This window comes from Polypterus senegalus, chromosome 7, assembly GCF_016835505.1.
Source record: "Polypterus senegalus isolate Bchr_013 chromosome 7, ASM1683550v1, whole genome shotgun sequence".
Lineage (NCBI taxonomy): Eukaryota > Metazoa > Chordata > Cladistia > Polypteriformes > Polypteridae > Polypterus > Polypterus senegalus.
In genome coordinates, this window is record NC_053160.1 from 129,502,539 (window position 1) to 129,515,884 (window position 13,346).

Below are 13,346 nucleotides of genomic sequence, written 5' to 3' on the forward strand. Positions count from 1 at the left end.
TTATTCTCTTACTGTATATTTTTATTCTTATTTGTTTAGCTCCATCATTAAAGACTATTAGAAAATGTAAATTATGTATGTCTGCAGGGGCCAAAATCTGTTACACTATGTTGTCATACAATGCTCATCCTAAGGTGGTGAAGTTGGGGTCATCTCGTTTCTGTTGATGAAATATAAAAACACTTGTGTAATATACACCATACCAGTAACAGCGCACTGCACGATAATGTGAAGTGAATATACTTGACGTGAGCATTCCTAGTTTTCATCCTCTTTCTCTGTATGTTTACCATTCTTTTGCTCAGAGGTTGATGCGCTTGCTGCTTCCTGAGCAGCTCTTCTTTTCTCCACCCTAGCACCTGCTTCTTCTTTTCTTTCATCGGCATCTGTTTGCTTCAAAACTGATTAAGTCAGTGTTTGTGTTGCAATTACTTATTACGTTTTCCTTAATTTTTCACTTAAGCTGGCAGTTAAGCCTTCAATCTGCCTCAAGAATGATTTAAGATATGAAGAGGTAGGGATAGTGATGGCAAAGGTGGTAGAGATGAGAACGGCACCCATACGCATGCGCCGCACAGCCACCCTGCTGGACACTGCCGAAAGTTGATTCTACAATAAAATTAAATAAAAGAGGAGTAACCTTGGATGTCAATCATCACCCCAAAGGCGGATAGTAGACGTCACGTAGTATATGTGTACCAAATTTCAGGTCAATAGGTCAAACGGCTTGCGAGCTACAGGTGATTTAAAATGCTGGACAGGCAAACGGACAGCCATAGTAGCATCAGTCAGTCATTTTTCAACCCACTATATCCTAACACAGGGTCACGGGGGTCTGCTGGAGCCAATCCCAGCCAACACAGGGCAGGAACAAATCCCCAGGCAGGACACCAGCCCACCGCAGGGCACACACACACACCAAGGAGAATTTAGGATCGCCAATGCACCTAACCTGCATGTCTTTGGACTGTGGGAGGAAAGCAGAGCACCCAGAGGAAACCCACACAGACAATGAGAGAACATGCAAACTCCATGCAGGGAGGACCTGGGAAGCGAACCTAGGTCTCCTTACTGCAAGGCAGCAGCGCTACCACTGCGCAACCATGCTGCCCCCATGGTAGCACATTACTGTATATATAAAGATATATGAAAATACTTGGGTATGATGTTCACTATGAAATATATAAGCAGTAGAATTAGAAGGTATTGTGTCAGATAAGTAAAGTGAACCTGAGGTATCCTAGAGTAATGATGCAGATTTCAAATTGTGCCTTTGCAGATTTTTAAATGTCTTTTTTGCTACTGACATAACAAGTAATTGTGCAAAGTGCTGCTAACTGAGTTCTCACTGATTACTTGAAGTAAAGAAGAAGGGAAAAAGCCAGTCAATCATTGTTAATTGTCTAAGTCGTATTTGATATCATTGTAGCATGCTTTTTAAACCAAACAAGAATACTTTAGAGAACTAAAGTACACAATGAAAAACCCAAATAAAATATGATAACATGCAGACTCTGCACCACCAACTAACTGCCTGGACAACATTTAAGTACTGTGCCATAGTAACATGTGTGACCACCAGGGGTCGTGCCAGCTCCCCAAACACCCAACACAACAGACACAGCCACAAGTCCAGCAACACGTGTTTATTTTTAGTGGGAACGCTTCCTAAACTGTTCTCAGAAGCAGCACAGTACAATAATCTCAATATGCAGCACTTTCTTTCCTATTTTTCTCTCTTTTGTCTCTTCCTCTTCCACCTCCACTCCTCCTCCATCCTCTTCCTCAGAACTCTGGCTCTTCCAATGGCGTGAGGCAGCGCCTTTTATAGAGCACCCGGCAATACCCCAGGTGTCCGGTGATCTCCTTCCGGCCGTACTTCTTGGTGTGGCGGCAGTCCTGCAGAGGAGGGCTTAGTCATTCTCCATGCATCCCCGGCGGTGGCCACGGGCCCCAGCAGGATTGAACTTCCTTGCTCCAAGCCTGTGGCACCATAGCAAGCCAGGGGGACTGCCCTCTGTCATCCCGGGGGAGATACTGCCCCGTGCAAGTTCTTTTCCCAAGTCCATTATGAAGGCCGTCCATTACACATACTATATACTGTAAAGACTAGTTATATGAAAACAAAAAACGCCTTAAACTAAAACTTTGTGTTGTTGAAAACTAATAAGTACTTTGATTTTTAATCCTAGAACAATACCCTAATGCATGTTGCCAGACATGCAAACAGTGTTTAGGACAGAAATGAATTCCTAGTGCACACAGTGCCGATAAAAGTTGTTTACTCAGCTTAGGGATTTGTATTCATGCAACCCCGATAACATAGAAACATTTGTATTAAAAAAGCTACAAATTATACATTTTTAACTACCAAAGATTAATATTTTTAGTAAAGTATACGGTAATTTAAAAAGAACTGAACACTTTCAAAGACAAATTACTTAGTAACTAACTATTGCAGGAGCATATAATCTAAAACAATTTTTTGCTATCTGCTATAAAAAATCTTGCTATTTTTTTTTCTTAATCATTAGTAATAGGGTGTTGTACCCTGTTAGCCATTATGAATAGTTAGTTAGCCAATAAATGGTGTCATTTTGCTTGATTTCTTAATCATTGAAATGCTTAAAATGTGCCCCATATGTCACGCATCACATGTAAATCTTGCAGTCCAGTTCTTCCCAGATCCCTTGCTGTAGATCAATTTGGTCCTTACTACACAGTAACACATTTTTGAAATTCCCTTGTGCCAGGTTAGGGGGCACCACTGAATCCCAACTCCTGAGAGACAATTACCACAGATAATGTCCAGGGTCAAAAATTTTTTTTTTTGTTTATACAAACAGTGTACCTTTTACAGGCTTTCTTTTCCAAATGTCCAGCACAAACAGAACATTTCTTTTTCTTGTTCTTTGTGTTCTCCTCCACTCCTCCCAGTCAAGTGTTGCCTATCCTGTCTCCCGGCTTCGATTCCCCAGGATACGTGGAGAGCTCTCTTTTAAAGCCCAACATTTCAGTACTTCCAATGCTCATTCTGTTGCCCCTGATAAGCACTTCTGGGTCAGACAGGACCAGAATGATCCTTATGTTTTTGTTATCTGCCAGCTCCCCTTGCAGCCCCCACAGAACCACAACTCCTCTGCTTCCTAGCGGGCATCCATTCTGGGCCTCACTAGGTGGGATGCTCCAAACCAGAGTACCACCAACAGCAGGCAGTTACCCACTATTCTATCTTTCCAGGCTCCCAAGCCCATCCAGTGTGTCCTTCAGTGGCTGTTGGGAGGCCAGCCCCAGTGTAGAGTCTTTCCACAGCCATGCCCTGGCATGGAAGGAGAGTATCCCAGTTCCCTTACTTCCTTTATTAAGGACTTGTGGCCAGTCAAGGGACCAGGGTGCATCTCGGCTGGGACGTCAATCTGTCCCTCAAGCCCAGCATAATTTCCCCTTCTTTCTAATGTCACAATTTTAATATAAAAGAGAATATTCAGATGACAAGCACATAAATGCAAGCCACATTGATCTAAACATTAATAAATGTATTCAGTTGTTCATCCATGACCTGAATTGGTTTAGTCCTTTGCTAGCTATCAGAGTTAGAGCTTATTACAACAACATTAGGTGTGAGGCAGGACTTACCCTGCATGGGATGTCAGTCCATTCCAGTGAACACTCACACAAATTTACACTCACTCAAAGTTTACAAATTAACAATCACCAACTGACCTTAGCTTGCAGAATGTTGAGAGTTTTGCAGGAAATAGCACACCTGTAAAGACGCCATGGGACAAACAAATCTGAAAGCAGTACAGAGATAGTGGCCAGGCCTGGATTTGATTCTAGACTCTTGTTGCTGTGAGACAGATGCAAACGTTTGCTTCTCAAATACTTTGAGAGATAATGTTTTAATTTAAGCAGTCTACGATAATTATCCCTTTCCTCTTTTCCTCCAAAAGCCCCCGGCAGGAAATGACAGCCTTCAAGCTGCATGTTTCACATGCTCTTAACTCATGATTCTCCTTGATCACAAAGCGCTGAACTGTAAAACAAGTTGAAAATGGAATGACAGGAAAAAAGAAATCACAATCAATGAACTGAGTAATATTGCAAGTAACTGCAATGAAGTCGGACAGATGAGTTTGCAAAAGAGAGGTGCCGGTCATTAATTTTCTAGTAGGCAGATGCAGTGCTACAGATCTGCATTCTTTATGTAATATTGGATAGAATCATCAGTAGTAACCAAGGCAACATGACAACAAAGAAATGTGATCTTTTATTAAAAGGTAAAAAGTTAATACATGGTTGTGTACGAACAAGCAGTGAACCTACACAGTATTTAGGATTTGCACATAGCTTACACAAGTTAAAATCTAATGGTAACAGTATAAAATATGAAAAAGTCACTAATGCCTGTGCATTTCTCAGACAAATATAGCAGAAGAATTAAAAAGTCAACCCAAAGCAAAAGGGGCTCTAAACGAGTGAAGGGAAAAGGTGCCAAGTATTGATGAAAATCTGCCGAAACAAAACCAGTGCCAGTGTTGTATCAATGAAATTGGTGATCTGATCATAACCAGATAGCACTTGACTAAATTAAAAGCCAGATGTAAATGTACTAATGATTGAACTGAGATGGGAGAACTTGGATCATATTCGTTGGTGGTTAGAAATCATACTACCACATTTAACACAAGTACAAATGCAAGTGTATTTTTTACCTGCGTACAAGAACTAAAGAGAAACTGATTTGATTTTTGCATGGGGAAGGTGACATCAGATATTGAGGTTAATATTATTCAGATAAATTATATTCAGATTAAGTCGAGACACAACATGTTAAAGCCAAGTGTAAAAAGAACCTAAGAAAAACGCATTATGTATTAATGGCAGCATAGTGGTGCAGTGATTAGAGTTTGTATTTTTTCCCATGTGGATTTTGCATGCTCTTCTCATATCTCAGTAGGTTTTCTCTAGGTATTTCGGTTTTGCTACAACATTTGATAGTCATGCAGATCAGGTAAACCAGAGATCCTGAATTGACTCTTGCTGAATGAAGGCGAGTGTGTCAGTAGTTGTACAGTATTTTGTTATGGACTGGTTCTCAAAACAGGGTTGATTCCTGCTGACAGTGGGTGCCTTATGATGCTCAGTTGGAATCAGCAGATTTCATAGAGGGAGGATGAATATCCAAATATCCATTTTTTAAAACTCCTTATTCCAAAAGCAAAAAAAACATATAAATGGCCTAAAATGAAAAATAGAGTCAGAACAGTTTGAACTGAGTTTGAGATCCTGCAAGATGAAGCTACATTTTTTTTGATACAAGGAGAACATGAGGTCCTGTTCTTGATTTAATAACTCTAAGAGTAACACTCACATTTTGAGCAATTGCTGAATGTTCACAGGCCTCAGAATAGAAAGGGTGCATAGACGTGAATGTGCCACCATTGATTTCAGGCAATCAGAGAGGAAGGTGCACATCCAAGAGTAGTATAACATAAACACAACATTTATTTAACTCTGATATTAAGCCAGTATGGAAATGTTCATACTGGTGGCATTGAACGCAACACAGGAAACCCAGGAGAATGTGCCAGTCCCTTTCAATGTGTCCCAGACTCCCACAATTGGCCAATCCCCAAATAATGAAAGAAGAACATTTTTTTAAACCTGGGAGGAAAACCAAAGTTCTGATGCAGACATGGAGAAAATGTGCCAGCTCCACACAAACAAAAATCAGGCTTGTCAGGCACATCACAATTAACTTTTCAAAGAATATTCAGAAATGATGCACCCTGTCTAATTTGGTTTGACCAGCTTGATCTGTACAGGAATGAACAATTTTCTTTGTTGCCTTTAAGGTATATGTCACACACAAGTGCAAACAATCGGAGCAGGAGGGTAATGCAAAAAAACAGACTGTTATTACCCCATCCACTCACTTGACAAGCAATGCTATCTGAGAGAATCTAATGAGAACCAGATGGCAGACCACCTCTTGGTTTGTCTTAAGTGTGGCGCTTGAGTGCAGGATTAAATGTTAAGCTGTTTGTACAGGAATCTGAGTTATTGCAATCAGACCATTTACAAGGCACGAGAACTACATATATGGTAAGCTTTACTGGTATTGGTTTTTGCATGTGGAGCCTTTCTTATTTCTTTTTACATTCATAAGCCTTAATCAGTAAACCAGTAAGTGGCTTGCTTCTTCTCTCTGCTAAAGCTAACAGTTTGCCAGAAGAGATGCACATGACTTGGCAAGATTTAACGACTTGTCTCTGAAGGATGCAGTCTCTCCAACACAGATTGGCCCATTTTAACTGTTTTCTCCATGGGGTTGGGAGAAATTCTGTAGAAACTGCAAATGAACGCCTAGTGCAAAAGAAAGAAAAATTCAGTTGTATTGAAGAGTCTTATATGCAAGAGGGGGGCGATGCCTTACATACTGTACATTATGCTGCATACCGTACATTGAATAGAAAACAACAGTCAAAATAAATCAATCAGATCTCAGTCAGAACAACTGACATAGCTCTTCAGAAAAGAGGTAAAGCAAGTATAAGTCTTTAGATCAAAGTTTGTGCTCCATATTCTCCCATATGTGGTGTCTGTCTAGAAGACCTCATGTTATGTCTCAGGCAGAGAACCCTCCAAGTGGCACACTCACTTCAGAGTATGAAGAAAGAATTTTTTACATTTATTATACAAAATGTAATATTATGGTCCATTTATGCATTTTGCAGACAAGAACAAGCAGGAAATTAAAAATTCCTGGAGCAGAAAATACATTTACAAATGTGTTCTTCTTACTTATTCATGGCAATTTGACTGCATATTTAAAATTACTTACTAATTAGTCAAACCTTTCTTGGTGTTGCAAGGTGAAGCTGACTTTTCTTTGATATGATGCCAGGAAACCAACTCCATAACTGATCATACTGAAGCATAACCAAATTAATGCTTTTCTGCCTCCTATGGAGTGTTTTCCAGCATAAGAAGCAGGAGGAGCTTAGGATGGCAAAAATAAGTTAGGATTCAGGCCAAGATTTTCAACTAAGGGATGGAAACAAAAGAAAGGATATTCTGATGTCAGGCCATGCCATGCACTTCAGATTCTTGGAAAATCTACATGATTTCATTTTCTGTATGCATGCATGCATGAGTTTACTATTTAATTGGTTTACTAAAAAAATATTTTTCCTATTTTGCTTGTGTCAAGATTTATTGTTTGCTCTATATTTAAAGCATTAACATAGCAAATAATTATGCAGTCATTTTTTAAATATTTCTTCTTTAGCTTACTAATTTAGCTTTTATTTACTAATTTTTCTCATAACAGAAATCATCTGACCATTACCCAAACCTGCAATGTTAGGTGCAAGGTTATATGGGAATATTAGGCATAATAAACAAGCCCACATTCTCCCATGCTATCCACCTTAATAAAAAGATAAGTGTGTTTGTTTATCTGTCCTGTCGCTATGTCTCTGTCATTCCAAAAGACAGAACATCACAGACATTTTAGTATAAAATGCATTACATTTGTCATTCTAACAGAGGCTGCATCACAAATATTGTTTTTTCAAGCCCCATACCAAATAGCATATATTAGAGACATATGCATTGAATGCTGCACTGAAAACATTAATGCAGATGTCTATGTTGATTACTTAGATTTCAACCCATCTTAGCTTGTCTTAATATATAGCAGTAAATGTAGTATTCATTGCATGTGAAGAAGCCTTAGTACACAAAGAAATCCAGTGCAAACATGTGTGGAAGGTACAAACTCCATCTAAAGTGTGACAAGACTGTGGTATGAACCCTGGTCCCTGAACCTTTAAAGTAGCATTACCTCTCATATCGACCAGAAGAGTCATAATAGAAAAAGACCAGAGTAACCCAGTGATTTATAAAATGAATCTGGAAAAACAATCCATATATCTACAAACCCATATTAGGTACCAAAGCCTGCCTTAATAATACCAATTAGAAATTACATCTATATAATGCATTTCTCACTAATGAAAGTGCTGTATATAATGAGTGGGAAACCACTTCATTCACCACTTATGTGCAGCATCCACCTGGATGGTACAACAGCATCCATTTTGTGCCAGTAAGTTCACCACACATTAGCTGTTAGGTGGGGAAGGGATGAGAAATAGTTAGCCAATTAGAAGCAGGGGGAGATTAGGGGGCCACAGTGACTAGACTGAGGTAGGCAGTGTAGCCATGATATGGGGATACATCCTACTCTTTACCAAGGATGTCCAAGGACCTTTTATGAATCAGAACTTAGATTTTATATCTCAAATGAAAGGACAACACCATTTTTATAGCACAATGTCCCCATCACTGTACTGGAGCACTGGGAGCCATATTCAGACTACAGGGTAAACACCGCTTACTGGTCTCACCAATACCTCTTCCAGCAGCAAGCAAGCTTTTCCTGGTTGGTCTCCCACCCAAGTACTTGCAGGGGATGAACATGCTCAGCTTCAGAAAAATTATCTGTTCTGAAGTGTATGTGGTATGGCTGCTGGCATCGGATGCAAGGTAGGAGTCAGCCCTGGACTAGCAGCTAGTCAGTTACAGGGCATACTAATGAATTAGCCGAATTATTCAAAACATACTATAAACCATTGTCTAAAAATTCATAAGCAAATAATGTGATGTTGTTTTTTTGACAATGAGAATGATATATAATCCATTATACACCATCTATACTGGGATGCTGAGAGTGAAACCCAGCAGTAACAGGCCTAAAGCAAGAACAGTACTTATACAGAGTACCACAAGGGAGACACCAAAAGAAAGCCAGTAGACTGGAGAGTATAAAGTTGGATAGTTTGGGGATGCTGGAATCTTTGGACAAAAGCCCATTTTTATTTTGAAATTACAAAGCTACCAATTGTGCCATAATGCTATTACCTTTTCTGTTATACATTTTATAAATATATTATTAAAACTAAAAACGAACATTTTAAAAAATGAAACATTTCAATATTGTTTCAGCTAAGTAAACACCATTGAAAACTCATTATGCATCCTGTCCCACCTAACACAAATCTGATAGAAAATCAGTGTACAAAGTAGCCAGCCTTTCAAAAATCGTTTAACTGCATATGTTTTCAGAATATTCACCACATTAAATGTAAAGAACTTTAGGTATTAAGCATAAACACTACCCTTTCACAAATAAAGACCAAATAACAATAGCTGTCCTAACAAATAATGTTCAAATTGGAGCAACAATATGGGGGCACTGCAGGAGGGCACATTGAGGTCATTCAGTTATAATTTACCAAATCAACAGACCAAACAAATGACATTAAAGCTGCTCCATGCCAAGAAACAGCACAGAGGAGATGACTGGGACAAGACCATCTGGCCATTCACAAGGCTCCCTTTCCTTCTTAACGACCCTAACAAAACAGGACCAAGCTGTTCTCTTCTGACATGCCATTTGAAAGCCCTGTAGATAGTTCAAGATATTCATTCATTATCTCAATTTGCCTCTCTCTTTCACATTAGCAACAGGACTATTTTGGGATGAACACATTCCCGCAGATAAGACTGATTTAAGACAGCTTGCACAGACCCTCAGATGTGTTTCCTAGGGTTTGTGAAGGGCCTGCCTATTGATCAAATGATTATTTCTTTACATGAGGCCCTTGCAAATGAAATGGAAAAATCTTTTGAAGGTTGATTTTTACATAATCATTTTTTAAAATGTACTATAAATAATTTTTATATATTTTACCTGCCTACACAAATGCCACACTACAAAACAAAATGTATGGATGTTATCATTATTTTGTATTACTGTATAAACAGAGCTTGGCATAACCTCAAAAAAATATACTAAAATACAAATTAATGAGGTCATCCAGACCTGTATTTTACTGTATATGGATCATTATGACAAGAATTTTTCAAAAGCAACACACTCCTCCAGGCAGGGGATAACATCTATAGTGATTAAAAAATAACAACTTAGACGATGATCACATTACAAAGTAAATAACAAAAGATGTCATCAGGCATTTGGTAAAGTTTGCAAATATCTTGCCACTCTTCAATTAATGAAAAATTAAATAGAGAAAACTAAAGGCTAATGGAGCTTACCTTGGCAGCACAGGTTGCAAGACAGAACCATAACTTGATAGGATGGCAGTCAACTGCAAAGTATATTTGCTCACGCATCCACACATACTCATTCTTGGCAAATTTTTAAGATGTGAGAGGAAAAAAGGGTGGGCAGTTAGAGCATAGAAACTCTAAAGAAATTAGGCTTGGAAGCACAGCCATGTCCTTAAGTGATGCTGCATTGGAAACCATTTTACTCCCCTTCTGGAAGAAGATAGATGGTATAGTCCGACAATACAGTGTGTTTGACATTAGTGTAATTAGTTCACAAGGTTCAAATTAAATAATGTGCTCACTTTACGAGTACAGCAGAATAAATGCAGGAAAGAGAGAAAAAAAATTAGTTTTTAGGTGTAACATCACAAACAAAATTACGGTTCAGCAGATTTGAAACAACTAAGTGAACCAGCAGTATTCAGAGAAGATTAAGAGAATTGATTACATTTTTAAAAAAAAGGTCTGATTAAAGTATTACTCCATCAAAACTTTGTGCAATGGTGCAGGCTTTACTGCTACTAACTCGCAGATCCAGTCGGCTTGGTTCATATCCCAATTATTGCCAATGTGCAGATTTTCTCTGGCTGCTCCAGTTTTCCTCCTACATCCTCACAGACATGCCAGTTTGGGTTAACTTGTGATTCTAAACACACCTGGTATGTACGTGAGAAGATTCTGAGATTAACTGGTTTCCTGTACAGTGGTTGTTACCCATCCATATCCAGTGATGCTAGATTATGTTCCACTTCCCTACTTTTTGTAATAAGGAAAAGTGTCAGAGAGAGTATTTTTCCACAAGTATCAGGAAATGAGAGATTGTTTACAGTCAGAAATACAAATTCAGCGGGTTAGAAAATGGATGGATGGAATTCTCTAATCTTGCCTAATCTTCTTCTTCTTTTGGCTGATCAAAAGAATGCACATGAGGGATGTAGTAAAATCCCGTGAAAAAGAAAAAAAAAAAGTGGCTGGAACCTCCACTTGGGCCACTCAGCTCACTCCTAGTCGCACGTGTGTGACTATATATATATATATATATACTATATATATATTTAACCGGGCGGCACAGTAGCACAGTGGCAGCGCTGCTGTCTAGCAGTTAGGAGACCCGGGTTCGCTTCCAAGGTCCTCCCTGTGTGGAGTTTGCATGTTCTCCCCGTGTCAGTGTGGATTTTCTCCCACAGTCCAAAGACATGCAGGTTAAGTGGATTGGTGATTCTAAATTGGCCCTAGTTTGTGTGTGTCCTGCGGTAGGTTGGCACCCTGCCTGGGATTGGTTCCTACCTTGTGCCCTGTGTTGGCTGGAATTGGCTGCAGTAGACCCCTGTGACCCTGTTTTTGGATTCAGTGGGTTGGAAAATGGATGGATATAAATTTAACTTAGATTTAATGGCTTCAAAAAGTGGATGGATGGTTAGATTCATGAATGCTTATTCTAAATTGAGACTAGCTATTTTCATCAGACATTATGGTAACAGCCAGTCAAAATAAAACATAACTGCACTTTAAAAGCTAACCTGCGCAACACTGCATATTTGCCACCATGACCTATGGCTCAGATAATCGAGCACAGAAGGGCTATTGCGATGGGGACATAGTTGTCAGCACAAACCTCAACTGACAAATCTGAAGCTCCTTAATAGTACTACTACTAATAATAATAAAACACTATTCTTAACAAATGTATTATGCTTTTTCTAACATCATCGTATTTTTCAGATTATTTCCCATTAGTTATTATGTTGTCTGTCATTTGTTACATTATCAGTTGAAACAAACAGCAATAATAAAAATAATGTCAGAATGACCAATATGTAAGATGTGTTAAGAGTTATGCTTAAAGAAATAAGTAGAATGTGACTTCTTGCCATAACACAGACCCACAAACACACACAAATACATACACAGTATGCATTTTTGAAGTAAGATTTTGAATGAAAGCTGTCATAGCAGCACAGCAGTTAGCACTGCTGCATCACAGCCACCGGAACATGAGTTATCTTGCTAGCTCAGTTATTGTCTGTTTGGAATCTTCATGTACTGTACTTCCCATGGTTGAGTGGCTTGTCTCTGTGCACTCCAGTCTTCTCCTACATTCTGAAGATGCACATGTTAACTTTGTTTTTTTTTTTTTTACATTGTTTCAGACATCCCACTAATGGTTGGTTCGTGCCTTTAGATCCAGTAATGGAATAAGCAGGCTGTACAAAGAAAAAATAAATGGATGAATAGTTTTGTATGAAAGTTTTAAGTTATTAGTGTAAGTCTAAATATTAATTATCTACAGTAAATAATGTATTGCCTTATATTAAACCACTTATTGCTAATGTGTTTAGTGTCTAAGGACAGTCAACTTTCTGTAACCCTCACACAGCATGTACACCATTATGCTATAAACAAAGGGGCAGATGTTAATCCTATAATGCCGCCTCATTTGTTTATATTCTTTTAGTTTAATCATAACAATGTTAACAACTTTCATGGCAAGCTAACATGGAGTGAAATAAATTTGCTCATGGTAAATTGCTTAATGTTTATTGCTAAAGATGAATTTTGAAGTTAGAAACTTGGCAACAATCAGAACAGCTTTAGCTATCTTGTGAAATTGATTGACAGTGAAATACATGGAGTAAAATGTCATTTGAAGGGAAAATATTGTTTTTCCAAATTTTAGAAGAATTGAATATTTTACTCACCATCTGGAAATGTGGTGTTCTTCTAATTCAAATTAAATTTGAATTTCCCCTGGCAAGCCAATACCCTTCAGGGAGTAGGGCAGTAGGTTAGATCAATGTATCGTCACTGACAGAGCTATCGCTACTTCTTTCTAGGAGACAGAAGGCATGAGCTGGAACTATAGCTTGAATTCTCTTGCTACATGGACCTTATCTGTCTCTTCCACATACAGGACAACATTTTCATACATTTCCAAAAGAATTTCAGAATTTCACCTATAATAATCTTTCTAGTCAGACCTATAGCAAGAAGGATTTTGATTTTAACCACTACAGTGAGAGGCTGAAATGTACAGTACCTTCTGCGAAAAGAAGATTGATTCCCTCAAAGTCAGAGGCCAAGCTGGTCACTAGAGAGAGGGGAGTTTGTCATGCCAGTCGTAGAAAAACAAGCAACTGTTCAAAAACTCATACCGCACCTACCACCTGTCTTCTTTTCCAAACTCTCTGCACACATTCTTTCTC

General features: G+C 38.6%; 1 protein-coding gene across 2 annotated transcripts in view; it reads right to left on the bottom strand.

Annotated features, from left to right (window-relative positions):
* The window catches only part of LOC120532856 (hyaluronan and proteoglycan link protein 1-like), a 107,147-nt gene that overhangs the window by 77,608 nt on the left and 16,193 nt on the right, over nucleotides 1–13,346 (bottom strand). Inside the window, exon 1 of one of the 2 annotated variants that reach the window (XM_039759294.1) lies at nucleotides 3,724–3,814. The exons of the other annotated variant lie outside the window; for it this stretch is intronic. The gene's annotated coding sequence lies outside the window, so the exon portion shown is untranslated. Of the gene's footprint in view, nucleotides 1–3,723; nucleotides 3,815–13,346 lie in introns of those variants that run through there. 2 annotated transcript variants of the gene reach the window in all.